Below are 19,126 nucleotides of genomic sequence, written 5' to 3'. Positions count from 1 at the left end.
CCTTTCCTTCCTGCTTTATAGCTTTTTAATAAACTCTCACTCCCGTTCTACGACTTGCTTTGGTGTCTCCTTCTGCCTTCTGCCTCCTCGGTCAAATTCTTTCTTCCTTGGAGGCAACAAATGAGGTGACTGCAGACCCCTATAGATTCACCACCAGTAACCATCTCATTCTCACAATTTTTTTTTTTTTCTTGAGAGGGAGTCTCACTCGGTTGCCCAGGCTGGAGTGCAGTGGCGTGATCTTGGCTCGCTGCAACCTCTGCCTCCCATGTTCAAGCAATTCTCCTGCCTCAGCCTCCCAAGAGATTACAGGTGCACCCCACCACGCCCAGCTAAGTTTTGTATTTTTGGCAGAGACAGGGTTTCACCATGTTGGCCACCTGGTCTCAGACGCCTTACCCTCAGGTGATCCCCCTGCATCGGGCTTCCAAAACGCCGGGATTATAAACCTGAGCCACCAGGCGCGGCCTCCATCTCACAATTGACTCTCTTTGTATCCTCAGCCTTGTAGGGCTCATCAGCTCTTCCGTGACATGATATTTCCCCTTAAAAAATGTTAGCGATTGGGCCCGGAAGGAAACACATTAAGGCATTAGCAGTGTTTGTATCTCATTGCTAAAATTCCACGGGACACTTAATTTCTTCGTTACATATTTCTGTATTTCCAAAATCTCTAACAACGGAAACGTATTTTTATAAGAAAAAACTACATGTTATTAAAATGTGAGATCATTCTAGGCCCTATGTTTTGCTTATTTAGAATAATTTAAAAACTGTCATTTTTGGCCAGGCACAGTGGCTCATGCTTTTAGTCCCAGCACTTTGAGAGGCCAAGGCAGGAGGATCACTTGAGTCCAGGAGTTTGAGACCAGTCTGAGTAACATGATGAAAACCAGTCTCTACAAAAAATGCAAATATTAGCCAGGTACGGTGGCACAGGCCTGTAGTCTCAACTACGTGGGAGACTGAGGCAAGAGGATCACTTGATCTTGGGTGGTGGAGGTTGCAGTAAGCCGAGACTGTGAAGCGGCAGTCCAGCCTGGGCGACAGAGTGAGACCCTGTCTCACAAAAAAAGAAAAAAAAAAGAGCTATCATTTTTGAGTACTTTCTCCCTTTATTTCTAAAGTTAACCACACATTCTCACCTTGGACAGTGAGATCTTCTGTCGATGGTAAAAGTTAAACTGTAGAGTGCTATAAATGTCACCACCAAACAGTGTGGTATTGACTGGGTACGGTGGCTCACACCCATAATCCCAACACATTGGGAGGCCGAGGTGGGCGGATCACAAGGTCAGGAGTTAGACACCAGCTTGACCGACATGGTGAAACCCCGTCTCTACTAAAAATACAAAAATTATCCAGGTGTGGTGTTGCGCGCCTGTAATCCCAGCTACTTGGGAGGCTGAGGTAGGAGAATCACTTGAACCCGGGAGGCAGAGGTTTCTGTGAGCCGAGAGTGCACCATTGCACTCTAGCCTGGGAGACAGAGTGAGACTCCATCTAAAACAAACAACAACAACAACAACAAAAACAGTGTGGTGTTAGCCAAGGCATTTAGCCTTTCACATACTCTGTCTCCTCTTTTTATAAAGCAAAGGGACAAGATTAACATTCCCCTGGCTCTGAAGGTTTACGCTTCCTTATACAATCAGCCTGACATACTTTGAGTGATCCTCTGGAGGAACTAGATGTATATTACTGGAACAAGAGCCACCAGGATTTGGAGTTCAGTTTGTCATTTCCTGTGGAGAAACCACCATGTCTTGCAAAGCATCATGTCTCCTGGAAAGTGAACTGGTTTTATTAGGGCAACTGGGGATCCATGTCAGGCATTTGGGTCCTCATCAGACTGGCCATGAGAAAAACAGAATCTCCTGATTAAATCTGTAGTGTACAGTGGGGCATGGTGATGAGCACCTGTAATCCCAGCTACTCGGGAGGCGAGGCAAAAGAATCACTTGAACCCAGGAGGCAGAGGTTGCAGTGAGCTGAGATCACGCCACTGTACTCCAGCCTGGGTGACAGAACAAAATTCCATCTCAAAACAAGAAAAATCTGTAGTGGAAACTTTCCAGCCAACTTTCTGGAGTAAGTGGTTGGACTGATTCCAAAGTTACAAGTGAATGAAATCGATGACAAATAGGTATCCAGGGTTATCTCCGTCATCATAGCTTCAGCCACTTTACGCCCAGTTCCTTGCCAAACCGGAAAGAAAAGCTTCATCTGGTGGGGAGAAAGCATGCTTTCTTTCTCTGTCCCTCCTCCTGTCTGTCTTTTTGTCTGCCCCACCCAATGGCAGCCACAAAGTGAAAGTCGACTTTCAGCCTGCTAAGGAACAGTAGGTACTTGTTGGCAGTCCCCGAGTTCTTAGAGGTGACTTCTAAAATAGTGAGCAACTGCAAATTGTTGTCCTCTGCCAAGGAAAGTTCTGCAGCTTCCAGTACCTAAAAGGGGAAGTAATACTGGCCATTGGGATTCTTTCCTAGCTGAATAAAGACAGGCATTCTTCAAAGGGAAAATGAACATTGGATGATAGCTGGGCTTTCTTTTTCTCGTCCTACTTCTTGGTAAGAAAGATGGTGGTTTGCTTACCATCAATGCTAACTGCAGCTCAGAATTGAAGAATTCAAGAATATAGCTGAGGCATAAGAAGAATGAGAATGTTTCTATAATCTGAGGGCTTTCTTTTTTTAATTTTTATTTATTAATTTTTTTTTTTTTTTTTGAGACAGAGTTTCGCTCATTACCCAGGCTGGAGTGCAATGGCGCATCTCGGCTCACCGCAACCTCCGCCTCCTGGGTTCAGGCAATTCTCCTGCCTCAGCCTCCCGAGTAGCTGGGATTACAGGCATGCGCCACCATGCCCAGCTAATTTTTTGTATCTCTAGTAGAGACGGGGTTTCACCATGTTGACCAGGATGGTCTCAATCTCTTGACTTCGTGATCCACCCGCCTCGGCCTCCCAAAGTGCTGGGATTACAGGCTTGAGCCACCGCGCCCGGCCTCTTTTTTTATATTGTTATACTTACTTTAAGTTCTGGGGTACATGTGCAGATTGTGCAGGTTTGTTACATAGGTATGCACATGCCATGGTGGTTTGCTGCATCCATCCCCCTGTCATCTACAGTAGGTATTTCTCCTACTGTTATCCCTCCCCAATCCCCCCACCTCCTGCTATCCCTCCCCTACCCCTCCCACCACCCAACAGGCCCCTGGTGTGTGATGTTCCCTTCCCTGTGTCCGTGTGTTCTCATTGTTCAACACTCACTTATGAGTGAGAACATGCAGTGTTTGGTTTTCTGTTCTTGTGTCAGTTTGCTGAGAATGATGGTTTCCAGCTTCATCCATGTCCCTACGAAGGACATGAACTCATCCTTTTATGTCTGCATAGTACTCCACGGTGTATATGTGCCACATTTTCTTTATCCAGTCTATCATTGATGGGCATTTGGGTTGGTTCCAAGTCTTTGCTATTGTAAACAGTGCCACAATAAATTTATGTGTGCATGTGTCTTTGTAATTTAGTGTTTTATAATCCTCTGGATATATACCCAGTAATGGGATTGCTGGGTCAAATGGAATTTCTATTTCTAGGTCCTTGAGGAATCGTCACACTGTCTTCCACAATGGTTGAACTAATTTACACTCCCACCAACAGTGTAAGAGTGTTCCTATTTCTCCACATCCTCTCCAGCATCTGTTGTCTCCTGATTTTTCAATGATCACCATTTTAATTGGCATGACATGGTATCTCAGTGTGGTTATGATTTGCATTTCTCTAATGACCAGTGATGATGAGCTTTTTTTCATGTTTGCTGGCTGCCTAAATGTCTTCTTTTCAAAAGTGTCTGTTCATATTCTTCGCCCACTTTTTGATGGGGTTATTTGTTTAATCTGAAGTCTTTCAAGGGCTCAAAATCACTAGGGAGCTACTGTGTCTAGGAAGACCTGGCACCACAGGACTTCTCAGGGGCTTCTTCACCACATTCCTCTAAAGCTATTCAAGACCAGTGGGTCATTAATCAAGGCTCATAACAAAACTCGAGTGAGATTAACCATCTAAGAGGAGGCATCCATACATCTTCATCTAAGAAGCAGTGAGCCCTGCCTCTCTTCCCCTAAAACCCAGAGCAGCCCACAGCAGCTCACAGAGGGCCCTCCCTCCTCTGCCCTTCTGAACCACTCAACATCAGAACAAGCCAACTTCCCCTTCATTGCATTGAACCTCTCAGACACTGACCTAGCACTTGCTCTGTGTCAATCATCAGCCAGGACCCGGAGAAATTAGCAAAATAAGATTATATATGCCGTGAGCAGAATGCAAGTCACAAAGAGGCATAGCTAGCCATGTTTTCCCTTTCATCATATGGACAGAGTCAGGGATGAGACCCAGAAGCACAACTGCAAAGTCAAAACTGGAAACAAACAAACGCTTGGATGGAGGCTGAGTATAAGAAACTCTGGAGACCCAAGAGAAAACGTGAACTGCTCAATGTGGGAAGGTCAGGGATGCTTCCCAGTAATTAACAGCAAAATGACAGTGATAGGAATGGCTATGAGAGAACAGGCAGGAACATACTTATTTCGTTATGTTAGAGGTGCTTGATGAGTCGGGCATGGTGACTCACATCTGTAATCCCAGTACTTTGGGAGGCTGAGTCGAGAGGATCACTTGTGCTCAGAAGTTCGAGACCAGCCTGGGCAACACAGTGAGACCCCGTCTCGCTCTCTCTCTGAAAAAGAGAAGTTGATGATGGATTTCATATGCAACAACAGAAAGGAGAAGAGTTAAGATGAACCTCCAAGTTACTGCCTTTCATAACTAAATGATGGTAGTGCCACTTGCCAACAAGAAAAGGACCAGGGGTAGAGGGCTTTATCAGATTTATGTTACTGGCACTGCCAAGGACCCCTGAAAAGTGCCAGTAGACCTCAGCATCCTGGGTGTTTTCGTGGTCCATCTGAAAGAGTCTGAGATCCAGGAATGGTACAGACAGTACTGCATTGGAAGAAGTACTGCAGACATTCAAATATCCGGTTCTGTATTCCTTATGAGCACAGATGCTGTCTCCTAGGGTTCATATATTGATGTCAACTTTCAGGAGGGCTCCTCTAGTTTCTACTGGAGAACCAGCAAAGGAAGAAAGCCATGACATTGACAAGCACAAGAGGAAACAAGGAAGAGTAAACGATCCCTCATTCTTCCTCCTGCAGATTTCCAACCTCTCTGCACTGTCCTGTGCTGGCAGAGCCTAACTTGGAGCCAGCTGACAAAGAAATGCGATGTGGCTGGGTCCCAGCCCCAACACAGCATAAAAGAGTACAGGATAGTTTTGTAGCTTGATATGGTCTCAATATTTGTCCCCCCCAAATCTCATATTGAAATTTGATTCTAATGTTGGAAGTGGGGCCAAGTGGCAGGTGTTTGGGTCATGGGGGCGGATCCCTCACGAATGGCTTGGGACCCTCCCTGTAGTAACAAGTGAGTTCTTGTTCTATTAGTTCACACAAGACCTGGTTGTTTAAGTAAAAGGACCTGGCACCTCTCTTCTTCTCTCTCTTCTTTTCTCCCCTGCTCCCTCTCTTGCCATGTGACGACACATTGGCTCTCCTCCTTCTACCATGATTGAAAGCTTCCTGAGGTCCTCATCGGAAGCAGAGACTAGCACCCTGCTTCTTGCACAGCCTGCAGAACTGTGAGCCGTACAAACCTCTTTGTGAATTGCCCAGACTAGGTACTCCTTTACAGCAATGCAAAATGGACTGATAGAGGGCTGAAGAGCAGAAGTTTAATTACACGCACACCATTCAGGACCTCCACCCACACCCACCAACCCCTTGATACCTAACTGCAGAGTCACTCATGTTTTCCATTACGAGGGGTGTGCACACACTGAATATGAAATCAAGAATGGTGCCCAGTGGGCAATGAAAATGACCCTTCCTGGGGGAGTCACTGAAACACGACCTCAAGTTCCTGGGGTTGTTACCATCGGCAATCCAACTGCTCCTTTCAGAAGCTTCCCACCGTACAGTCATCACACGGACCTCCCCTTGAGGTATCAGATGCTGAAAGATGCTTACCCAATAAAAACAGCTTCAGGCAAGAAGGAACCCCACAGGAAGGATCGATGGGCCCTCCCAAGAACAATCACATATTCCCATCATGGGATACCCACAGTGGCCCCTATTTCTCAGTGCTTGGCCCCCTTCCCAGATTACAGTTCCTAGGGATCTCTCAGTGTCTCCCTACTTTTTTTTTCTGGGAGCCATCTTTAATATTATCCATGACTCTGTATTCAGAGGGTAGACTCTGCTTCAGTGGATAGAAGCAGATACCTAGTCCTGACCCTGTGAACTTAGGACCTCGACCTCTTCCCCACGCCAATTTCTATGGAACCACAAGAGCTTCCAAAGGAGAAAAGAATCCTGACCTTGAACTCTTCCCCATCCCAACACCATGCTGAACCTTAACAAGAGCTTCCAAGGGATAAAGAATCCTGACCTTGACCTTTTCCTTATGTCACCATCGTGCTGAACCACAAGGGCTTCCAAAGAAAAGAATTCTGACCTTGAACTCTTCCTCATGCCAACATTATGCTGAATTACAAGGGTTTCCAAAAGGGAAAAGAATCCTGACCTTTGCCTTTTCCTTATGCCAACACCATGCTGAACCTCAAGGGCTTCCAAAGGAGAAAAGAATCCTGACCCCGAACTCTTCCCCATGCAAACACCATGCTAAACCGTAAGGACTTCCTAAGGGGGATAAATTCTGACTTTGAACTCCTTCCTATGCCAACACTCTGCTGAACCTCAAGGGCTTCCAAAGGGAAAAAGAGGGCAGATGTACAACCCTGACCAGAGCCAACCACAGATGGAATTAGTATGAACATATTCTCAAAACCATGCCGACCATATCCCCTATTTACTCCCTCTCTAGGAGATTAATAGAGCCCATTAAAATATATATATATATACATATATATATATACACACACACACACTATGCCAATGTCTGGAGTTGTCTAAAAGAGAAGAGGCCAATTCTACAAAGACAAACGGGAAAATCCTGAGTATCCAGAGGCCTGTAAAATGGAGACAGCTGTGCCTACTTCACAGCCTCCTCTAAGGTCAGGAGAGATGAAAGCACAGCTGTCTGTCAACTGGGGAGTATGTAGTATCAGAAGAATTGTTATACCACGTATGCACTTGATTGAAGACAGTTTCCAAGTTGATAGAGAGAAGGGTAAGAGGGAAAGCCTCAAAAGCAAATCTGCTTGGCCTCTTTTTTTCTTTTTTTATCATTGCATTTCATCAGCAACTTTTGCTGCTCCCCTGCAGAGCAAACCTCATTCCACCTTAGAGGGCAGGAGGCGAATAGTCGTTTACATGTTCCAGAAGCTATCAGGTGGACTTCAGCACACTCTTAGAAAAAGCCCCACTTTATTCAAGTGAATAATATGGTTTCCCTTCTGTAAGCAAAACCATGATATATAGGCAAACTCCACGTTAATTGGATAAACCAGTGGTAAAGCCCCAGAAGAACAATTAACTTGCATGTGAAATACTCCCAGCTGAAATCTTGGAAAACTTGCATGTAATTAGTACTCTCTTCCAGCTCTCCAAAGTATAAAATACAATACATTAGGGCTTGTAACACTGATATCACTGAGAACACAGCTAACGTGGGAAGTCTAATTCGCCACGAATTCGCAGATGGCAAGCTAGTTGGTGCTTGCTTTCACCTGTCTTGGCTGATTGTTTTCAGTGGGATTCAGACACTCCACACCGTACGATACAGTTGTATCTGATGCAACAACTCACCAGTGCTGGACTGTGGGAGGTCACAACATTTAACTGCAAATTCAGAAGAGACCTTTAAGGAAATTTGCTCCAGTTCTCAAGAATAAACCTGTAGCATCATAAACAGCTCAGAACAATTTGCAAATGATAGTTTTCTGTGTTTCAGCATCAGAGATTGTGATTCAGGAAGTTCATGCTTGGATCTCAATTAAAAATAAACAAGAGGCCAGGCACGTGGCTCACGCCTGTCCTCCTAACACTATGGGAGGCCGAGGGGGTTGTTTCACTTGAGGTCAGGAGTTCCAGACCAGCCTGGCCAACACGATGAAACCCCATCTCTACTAAAAATACAAAAATTAGCAGGGTGTGGTGGTGCATGCCTGTAGTCCCAGCTACTGGAGAGGCTGAGGCAGGAGAATCACTGGAAGCCAGGAGGCTGAGGTTGCAGTGAGCCGAGATTGTGCCTCTGCACTCCTGCCTTGGCAACAAAGTGAGACTCTGTCTCAAAAAACTAAATAAATAAAATAATAAATAAACAATAAATGTCTTTTTGAATGCAACCAAAAGATTTTGTGGTACAGCCAGGATTGGGAAGCACTGATATCCTGAACCTTCTCAATGTGTGAATTCCAGAAATTGAGTGACTAGTAGGCATCCGGTCTCTGCTTGTATACTCCCAGGAATAAGATTAATTTCTCAGGCCAGGCATGCTAGCTCACATCTGTAATCCCAGCACTTTAGGAGGCTGAGGAGGGCGGATCACCTGAGGTCAGAAGTTCGAGACCAGCCTGGCCAACATGGTGAAACTCTGTCTTACTAGAAATACAAAAAAAAATGGCTGGGCATGGTGGTGCACGCCTGTAATCCCAGTTACTTAGGGGGCTGAGGCACGATAATTGTTTGAATCTGGGAGACAGATGTTACAGTGAGCCAAGATCACACTACTGCACTCCCACCTAGGCAACAGAGTGAGACTCCATCTCAAAAAAAAAAGGAAGATTAATGTCTCAGTTCCAGTCAAAGGCTTGTATCCCATCCTGAGACGCTGAGAGATCTTTTAAGGCTGTACCCAGATTTAGTGGAAGAGACTGCCAAGTTGATTGGCACTCTCTGGGTGCAGGTGAGGGCAGCATGCCTGCATGTATTTTTTGTCTCTGATAAGAGATGTGTACTTCAAATCCCATTCAATTGCTTTTGGTTTGTAAAGATTAAAAACAGTGGTTTACACACGTTCTCACTTATAAGTGGGGACTGAATGATGAGAGCACATGGACACATGCCAGGGAACAACGTACACTGGGGCCTGTTTGGGGAGGGTGGGGAAGGAAAGCATCAGGAAGGATAGCTAATGGATGCTGGGCTTAATACCTAGGCGATGGGATGATCGGTGCAGCAAACCACCATGACATACCTTCACCTGCGTAACAAACCTGCACATCCTGCACGTGGACCCCTGTCCTTAAAACAACAGTTGAAGGGCTGGGCACAGGGGCTCACACCTGTAATGCCAGCACTTTGAGGGGCCAATGCAGGTGGATCACCTGAGGTCAGGAGTTGGAGACCATCTGGGCTTGGTGGTGCATGCTTGTAATCCCAGCTACTCGGGAGGCTGAGGCATGAGAATCGCTTGAACCTGGGAGGTGGAGGTTGCAGCAGTGAGCCAAGATTATGCCACTGAACTCCAGCCTGGGCTACAGAGTGAGACTCCATCCTAAAATAAACAAATAAATAAAGGCAGGGTGTGGTGCTGACTCCTGTAATCCCAGCGCTCTGGGAGGCTGAAGCAGGCAGATCATCTGAGGTCAGGAGTTTGAGACCAGCCTGGCCAACATGGTGAAAGTCTGTCTCTATTAAAAATACAAAAATGAGCTGGGCATGGTGGTGCTCACCTGTAATCCCAGCTACTTGGGAGGCTGCGGTAGGAGAACTGCTTGAACCCAGGTGGTGGAGACTGCAGTGAGCAAAGATTGCACCTCTGTACTCTAGCCTGGGCAACAGAGCAAGACTCCATCAAAAAAAAAAAAAAAAAAAAACCAACACAATATATTGCAAGGGAAACAATAGGAGATCAGAGTCTGAAGACTTGGTTTTAACTGTAGCTCCAGCACCTCCCAGCAGTATTATTAGATTGATGCAAAAGTGATTGTGGATTTTGCCGTTGAAAGTAATTTCTCAATACCTTGAGAAATGTGCCTAACCCTCAAAGTGTCAAGTGCCCGTTTATCAAATAAGGACACGATATCTGCCTGACTTAGTACATGAGATTATTTTAAGGAGAATCAAATAAGCTTGCGGATGTGAAGAGGCTGTGAAAATACTAACACTTTATTTAAGAAGATAAAGAACTCTCGGTGTCAGAATGCCGTCAAACCTTAGCAGCATTTTCCCAGGAGGACAGGAGCTTCAGGAGGTAGCCAAATGCATACACGTCGTAATAGAGAATTCAAAACACTGAGCCCTTCTTCACATAATGATATCAAGACTTCTTTTGTTATCAGAACAAAGGCTTGTTCAAACCCAGAGCAATCAGAAAGTGGGTTTGCCTGGTTTTCAAAGAGCTTTTGTAAATATTTTATAAACATCTACCTCTCTGCTTTTCTCTCTGCCTCGAACTGCAACTACCAACCCTGATGGCTGATTGAAATTCAACAGACTGGCCCTTTGCTTGAGTTCATTCTATACAATTGTATCACTCAAATGGTAACTTGACATAAAGGGCCTCACAGATCCCTGGTATTTTGAACTGAATACACATAATTTGTTAAATTAAGTGTATGGCATAGACACTGCCTAGCTTAAAAGTATCAGATCATCAAACTGATGAAATGATTGGGTATAGTTAGTTAATAATCTCCCTAAGGACAAAAAATAGGTCTTACAATTTCCTAGTCTTTTCTTTCTTTTTTTTTTTTTTTAATTGAGATGGGTCTTGCTCTATCATGCAGGCTGGAGTGCAGTAGTGTGATCTTGGCTCACTGCAACCTCCACCTCCCAAGTTCAAATGATTCTCCTGCCTCATCCTCCAAAGTAGCTGGGATTACAGGTCCATACCACCATGCCCAGATGATTTTTGTATTTTTAGTAGAGACAGGGTTCACCATGTTGACCAGGCTGGTCTTGAACTCCTGACCTTAGATGATCCATCCACCTCAGCCTCCCAAAGTGCTGGGATTACAGGTGTAAGCCACCAAGCCCGGCCTTTCCTAGTCTCTTTAGCTTCCAGACACCACATCCCCTGCCTCATGGCCTCTTCTTCCATCTTTAAAGCTGGCCATGTTCAGTTTCATCTTGAGTCTTGATTTCACATATTATATAAAATCGAATGCTATGTACTGTAAGACACAGAGGTAAATAAAGGTTGCAGGGGTGGGATATGATGGTAGCTGCATCTGTCTAGCACTGACTCTTCTGTACTCATCTTCTATTGAGAAGCAGCCTTGTTGATTACATTGAACCCAGGCAGATAATGCAGGATAATCTTCCTATTTCAAGGTCACCTGATTAGCAACCTCAATTTCACCTGCTTCTTCCCTAATTCCATTTTGCCATGTAACTGAATATATTCGTAAGTGAACGTCTTTGGAGAAGCAATATTCTGACTTCTACACTTGCCTGTTTTGGGAAGTTCCCAACTTCTTATTTACCTCTGTCTCTTATAGTATGTAGTATTCTATTTTACACACTAGATGAAATCAACACCTGTTTGTTTATTGAGTGAATGACAGATGGAATGAACGAGTAGTTCATATGTGGTTCTCTGATGAACCAGGGCTACTTGTTCTGCTATAGCAAATAAAATAAGATTGTTTGTGTGTGTGTGTATGTAATGCTTCTCAAAGGTATAACCCGCTTTACAACAAAAAGGCCTTGCACAGTGGCTCAGGCCTGTAATGCCAGCACTTTAGGAGGCCGAGGCAGGAAGAACGCTTGAGGCCAGAAGTTTGAGACCAGGCTGGGCAACATAGTGAAACTCCATTTCTACTAAAAACACAAAATTTATCTGGTCATGGTGGCACACGTCTGTGGTTCCCAGCTACACAGTGGGCTGAGGTGAGAGGATTGCTTGAGCCTTGGAGGTCAAGGGTGCAGTGAGCCATGACTGCACCACTGCACTCTGGCCTGGGCAACAGAGGGAGATCATGTCTCAAAGAAAAAAAAAGAATTATGTCAACCTATCTTTAACAGAATCAGCTGCCTAAGATCATTTGTTTAAGTAAAACATTTGTAGAATTGGTGGCTCATGCCTGTAATCCCAAAACTTTGGGAGGCAGAGGCAGGCGGATCACCTGAGGTCAAAAGTTCAAGACCAGCCTGGCCAACATGGTGAAACCTCATCTCTACTAAAAATCCAAAGATTAGCCAGATGTGGTGGTGTGCACCTGTAATCCCAGCTACTTGGGAGACTGAGACAGGAGAATCACTTGAACCTGGGAGGCAGAGGTTGCAGTCAGCCAAGATCACGCCACTATGCTCCAGCCTGGGTGACAAGAGTAAAACTCTGTCTCAAAAAAAAAAAAAAAAAAAAAGAAAAGGAAAACATTTGTTTCTTCAAGCTAGTTCTTTGATCTTTATATCTTCAGGACACCCCTGGTGGCCTCTATGCATCAGAGGCAGGATAGGACCATGGCTAGTAAGGACAGCTCCAGAAACAGGAAACCTGGCATGAATTCCATCTGCATGCCTCTTTTTTTTGAGAGTTTCCATGTGCTGGGCACTCCGCTTGGCACCTTTAGGATACAGAAAATTCCAATTGCAAGTGCTGTCATCTGTAATCTTCATAGCAGCCATGGGAGGGAGATTACGTAACTCAACTTATTACAACTATTACAAGTAACCAGCATGAGGTCGATAGGCTCCCAGATAGAAACAGCATGCTTAGAATTTGAACCTAGGCCTGGATGATTCCAAAGCCTCTATTCCCTCACTTAATGGTTACTTAACACATTTGCATCATTTGAAAGTCCTCATTTGAGAGAGGGGAACCGGAGAACCGCCCTACCTGCCCTCATGAACCTTTAAATTCCATCCTGACTTCCCCAATTACACCATAATTACCAGCTATAAAATTGTTTCATAGCCAAGTATTTGACATTAGCACAAATACACCTATGTTTTAAAAGTGACTGATTAAGAGCCCAGTGCAGTGGCTCATATCTATAATCCCAGCTACTCAGGAGGCTGAGGCAGGAGGATCACTTGAGGTCAGGAGTTCAAGGCTGCAGTGAGCTACTGCACTCCAGCCTGGGCAACAGAATGAGACCCTGTCTCTTCAAAAAAAAAAAAAAAAAATTAGGGCCGGGCGCGGTGGCTCATGCCTGTAACCCCAGCACTTTGGGAGGCCAAGGCGGGTGGATCACGAAGTGATCTCAAGAGATTGAGACCATCCTGGTCAATATGGTGAAACCCTGTCTCTACTAAAAATACAAAAAATTAGCTGGGCATGGTGGTGCGTGCCTGTAATCCCAGCTACTCAGGAGGCTGAGGCAGGAGAATTGCCTGAACCCAGGAGGCGGAGGTTGCGGTGAGCCGAGATCGCGCCATTGCACTCCAGCCTGAGTAACGAGCAAAAACTCCGTCTCGAAAAAGTAATAATAATAATGTAAAATAAAGAAAATAAGTAGGCCGGGCTCAGTGGCTCACACCTTTAATCATAAAGCGGTTAGATCACCTGAGGTTAGAAGTTCGAGACAAGCCTGGCAAACATGGTGAAACCCTGTCTGTAATTTTGTAAAAATACAAAATTAGCCAGGCGTGGTGGCACATGCCTGTAGTCCCAGCTACTTGCGTGTCTGAGGGAGGAGAATCGCTTGAACCAGGGAGGCAGAGATTGCAGTGAGCCGGGGTTGAGACACTGTACTCCAGCCTGGGTGATAGAGCCAGACTCCGACTCAAAAAATTAAAATTAAAATTAAAACAATAAATAAAATAAAAATTGCTGATTAAATATCCTATAGTTCAAAATAAAAAATAACAGAAACTTAGTCATATCTATTGTATCCTTAGAATGGACAGAAGAACTGGATTTATAAGTGACGCTCTATCTGGTATCAAATATTTCTCACTCTTAGAGCAAAATTCTCCTATTTAAAAATAAATGGCATTGATTTAGCATTAGTGCCTTTTTATATAAGAATTTATCTCAACAGAACTTTTAAAGATATAAAACATACAGTTTATGTAGCCTCAGGTTTCTTAGCGCCAAATCAAACCGAATAATAAAGTAAAACGGAATAATAAAATGATCAAATAGTGTGAGATCAAGTCGGGGCTGATTTGGAAGCGGCTTTTATAATTACTAGGCTGGAAGCTGTCTCTGTAGATTCAGCAGAACTGAATCATGAAATGAATTAAGACCATACCAAATTATTAATACTTTTCATATGCTGTAAAAAGCTTCCCTTCATGCCTCTCTGGGAACTGGAGTGATGTGTCTCACAGAGCAGGCAGGGCAAATTGAGGAAAATTAATAAATAGGATGATGCTTATTGTTCCTTAATACCCACTTGTCTAACCCTTTGAACATCTGTGGGCCTTTATTCTTTCCAAAGAACTTTGAAGTGCCTTATCTCTTTTCATCTTCGTAACACCTCTGTGAGATTCTTGCGGGTAAATCAAGGTGCAGTCCGTGGTTCAGAGCTTCTTAGACCTCAGGCTCTGACACTTCTATCTCTGCACCTGCCGGCAAGTTCTTAACTGGTCCAAGCTCCCCGGGCCCCCACTGTAGGATGATTGACAGCAGTTGTTGAGTGCAGTTGCTAAACGCAGTTAAAACACCTTCAGGTCCACCTCGGTTTAGGGGCTGAGGTTCTGCTCCCACAGCACTGTCATTTTCTCTCTCTCCTTCACGCTTCTACTCTACTGTCTTCCAAACCTAACAGCCTGTCGTCATCCCGTGTTGCTTGAAGCTATGAGCCCTCAATGACACAGACATCTACCAGCTGTGTGACCTTGGGGAAGGCACTGTACTTCTCTGGTCTCAGTTTCTTCAGGCAATATCAACCTCCAAAGTTTTGGGGAGGGGACCAGGCATGGTGACTCACACCTGCAATCCCAACATTTTTGGAGGCTGAGGCGGGAGGATCACCTGAGGTCAGGAGTTTGAGATCAGCCTGGCCAATATGGAGAAACTCTGTCTCTACTGAAAACACAAAAGTTAGCTGGGTATAGTAGAGGGTGCCTGTAATCCCAGCTACTCAGGAGGCTGAGGCAGATGAATCACTTGAACCCAGGAAGAAAGGTTGCAGTGAGCCAAGATTGTGCCACTGCATTCCAGCCTGGGTGATAGAACGAGACTCAGTCTTAAAAAAAAAAAACAAAAAACAGTTTTGGGAGGATGAATGGGGTAAGGTGTAAAGAGTTTGTGAGTTTGTCACAGGGCTTGGCTCCTGAGAAACATTTAATCAATGATACAGTGAGGGGAAGAATGGAATGACTGAGCAAGTAAGGGGTACTTGGGACATGTCAGTTCCACCCAACATGGGAACCCTTGAGTGGGCAATTTGTTTTCTGGAACTCTCCATTGTGCTAGCAGAGGCTTTGTCAGTCCTGCATTGCTCTGACAGCGCTTTCTGCTAAGTGCCACATTTTTCTCCCTTGTCACCCATACGTGTTACTTCCCTGAAACATGCTACATTCCTAATTCCCTCTCATCATCTGCTTCCTAATCATGATACCTACCTGGCACTAGGGGCTGACCTAATCATGATACCTACCTGGGCAGACCATTGTGAAATAATGCAGATTGAGTCCCCTCCCTTCCCTTCTTTTCCCCTCCCCTCCCCTCCATCCCCTCCCTTCTCTTCTTTTTCTTTCTTTCTTTCTTTCTTTTTTTTTAACCAGTTAAACATTTCAGACTTGGCCAACCTCAGTGGCTCACATCTGTAATCCTAGCACTTCAGGCTGCTGGGGCGAGTGGATCACTTGAGCCCAGAAGTTCAAGACCAGCCTGGCCAACATGGTGAAACCTTGTCTCTACTATACATACACACACACAATTAGCCAGGCATGGTGGCTCACGCCTATAATCCCAGCTACTTAAGAGGCTGAGACATGAGAAACACTTGAACCCAGGAGGTGGGGGTTACAGTGAGCTGAGATTCCACCATTGCACATCAGACTGGGCAACACTGTGAGACTCTGTCTCAAAAAAACAAACAAACAAACACAACCATTTCAGACTCAATTGAATAAAAATCCAGACGGCAGAAATCTCTCCTAATCTTGGAGGGTGGGATGGGTTGGTATGAAGCTTTGCTTTTAGGAACTGAATGGTTACGTTCTCCTTCCTGGACTCTAAAATGAGAGCTAGGAAGCCTTTTCCATAGCCTTCTGCCGCACTGGTTAGCCAGTTAATCAACGTTTACTTAGCATCTACAAGGGTAGGCTTTAGGGACGCATCAGGAAAGAGATGGCCAGGTGTTACAGGCACCATGCCAGACCAGGCATCAGCGCCAGGGTTTTTATCCCAGATGGCACATTTCTGGCTGTAGGACTTTTTTTTTTATTTTTCCGAGACAGAGTCTGGATTTGTCACCCAGGCTGGAGTACAGCGGCGCGATCCTAGCTCACTGCAACCTCTGTCTCCCATGTTCAAGCGATTCTCCTGCCTCAGCCTCCCCAATAGCTTGGATTACAGGCGTGCACCACCATACCTGGATAATTTTTGTATTTTTATTAGAGACGGAGTTTCGTCATGTTGGCCAGGCTGGTCTTGAACTCGTGGCCTCAAGTTATCCACCCACCTCAGCCCCTCTGGCTATACGACTTTGGATATGTTATTTCATCTCATGGCAAATATTGATGAAAACATCTGCTTCACAGGCTAACTGTGGAGGTTAAATAAAGCAATTAAAATAAATACGCTTAATCTTAAATGAAGGTTCAATCAGTCCTGGTTAAAAAGTGTCTTGCCTTTTGAGAAATTTCCAGTTTTTAATTTTTAGAAATAATCTCATCAAAAACCTCCTTCTTGGTGGGTGCAGTGGCTCTTGCTGTAACCCCAGAACTTTGGGAGGCTGAGGCAGGAGGATCATTTGAGTCTAGGAGTTGAAGACCAGCCTGGGCAACATAGTGAGACACTGTCCCTAAAAAAGAGAAAAAAAAAAAAAGAACAAAAAAAGAACTTCTCGGCCCTCATGACACATACATTAAAATGGCTTTGTGAAAAAGGGTATATACGGGTCCAAAATAGTGTTGAACTTGAGGAGGCTGGTATCATGGAATGGGTTGGTTTGTGGAGGGTGCTCTGGGTAGAATTTCTAGAAGAGGTGAGTTTCAAAAAAGGATAGAAGGATGGATTGATGAAGAGGACATGATGCCTGGAAAGGCGGTTTGGTAGCTAAATTCCCCCTTGCTGTTCCTATGGAGAAGTCATTTCTAAAGATAGTGGCACCTGTGCCCCTGGATATGCCTGAGCTGATGTCAAGCAGGGCAGCTGCAAGTCTGCACAGGCAGCCTCCTAAATGCCAGGTCCTGTCCTCCCTAGAGACAGGGTCCTGCTCTGTTACCCAGGCTGCAGTGCAGTGGCACCACAATAGTTCACTGCAGCCTCGCTCTTCTGGTCTCAAGCTGATCCTCCCACCTCAGTTTCCCCAATAGCTGGGACTACAGGTGCACGCTAGGACGCCCAGCTAATTTTTAAAATTTTTTGTAGAGATGGGGTCTTGCTATGTTGCCCAGGTGGGTCTCAAACTCCTGGCCTGACATCTCTGGGCTGATGATAAGGAGTGAGGTCTAGATTCATGGGGCCTCACTCCTCATCACCAGCCCAGAGAGATGTCCCCCGACCTTCCTGCTGACAGTGGAAACATCCCAGCCAGATCAGATGCTCAGTTGAGGCTATTTCCAAGGAGGTACCCTGATTTGCTTAAAAAAAGATATGACATGGAAATTTGGGAAAATAGAGTTAGACGCTGCTGTCACAGACCTAGGTGCTCAGCTAAGTTTTGTATTTTTTGTAGAAACAAGGTTTTGTCATGTTGCCCAGGTTGGTCTTGAACTCCTAGGCTCAAGCAGTCCTCTCACCTCAGCCTCCCAAAGTGCTGGGATTACAGACATCAGCCACTGCGTCTGGACTTGATCCCAATTTTTGTGTTGAACTTTCAGGCCTCACCATGAGCCATGACTCGAGGTTACAAGAGGGGTTCTACCAGTCAACAGAGGAGGCTGCTTGAGCCTCAGTGCAGGCCCCGGGAAGCCCCAAGCACAGAACACCCACCACCCTTCTCTGTACTTAAGCCTCAGTGCACGCCCCGGGAAGCCTGAAGCACAGAACGCCCACCACCCTTCTCTGTACTTAAGCCTCAATGCAGGCCCTAGGAAGGCCGAAGCACAGAACGCCCACCACCCTTCTCTGTACTCGCGCCTCAGTGCAGGCCCCAGAAAGCCCTAAGCACAGAACACCCACCACCCTTCTCTGTACTTGAGCCTCAGTGCAGGCCCCGGGAAGCCCCAAGCACAGAACACCCACCACCCTTCTCTGTACTTAAGCCTCAGTGCAGGCCCCGGGAAGCCCAAAGCACAGAACACCCACCACCCTTCTCTGTACTTGAGCCTCAATGCAGGCCCCAGGAAGCCCGAAGCACAGAACACCCACCACCCTTCTCTGTACTTGAGCCTCCATGCAGGCCCCAGGAAGCCCCAAGCACAGAACGCCCACCACCCTTCTCTGTATTTTGACCTCAGCAAAGAGCTTGAAGCTTTCACTACACTCTAAGCGTCTTAAGGACAGGGACCGAATTGTAGTGTTTGCATAAATGCCTCCCTCGCACCATTTTGGTGTTATGATGTGATCTCGGTTCACTGCAGTCTCCACCTCCCAGGTTAAAGCAATTCTCTTGTCTCAGCCTTCTGAGTAGCTGGGATGACAGGCACCTGCCACGATGTCTGGCTAATTTTTGTATTTTTTAGTAGAGATGGGGTTTCACCATGTTGACCAAGCTGGTCTCAAACCCCTTACCTCAAATGATCTGCCCTCCTTAAGCTCCCAAAGCACCGGGATTACAGGCATGAGCCACAGAGCCTGGCCCTTTTTAAATTTTACGCAATACAATGGGGAGATGTTAGTGTGAATCCCAAGTGGCCCACAGCCTGCTTAAGAAGGCAGATGACTTTGCCATCAGTTATTTTCAGAGATGAGTCTTCCTCACCAGGGAAAGACAATGAGTCCTTCAAGACCATCTTAGCCTAATTGGAGAAGGGATGAATATTAAGTCATTAAAGCATTTGGAAATTGGATTTTCTATTGACAACCAGTTGTTCTAGTATTTGGAAGCACGTCACATTCTTTAGTAGAGATACTAGAACCCTGAAGAAGGAAAAT

The 19,126-nt window shown here is 45.4% G+C and overlaps 1 protein-coding gene across 2 annotated transcripts in view; it reads right to left on the bottom strand.

The window, feature by feature from the left end:
- The window catches only part of LOC108588901 (uncharacterized), a 903,226-nt gene that overhangs the window by 801,657 nt on the left and 82,443 nt on the right, over window positions 1-19,126 (bottom strand). The gene's annotated exons all lie outside the window — the stretch shown is intronic.

Source organism: Callithrix jacchus, chromosome 2 (genome assembly GCF_049354715.1).
Source record: "Callithrix jacchus isolate 240 chromosome 2, calJac240_pri, whole genome shotgun sequence".
NCBI lineage: Eukaryota > Metazoa > Chordata > Mammalia > Primates > Cebidae > Callithrix > Callithrix jacchus.
Note: the sequence above shows the minus strand (reverse complement) of the source record. Positions and strands in the feature narration are given on the sequence as shown.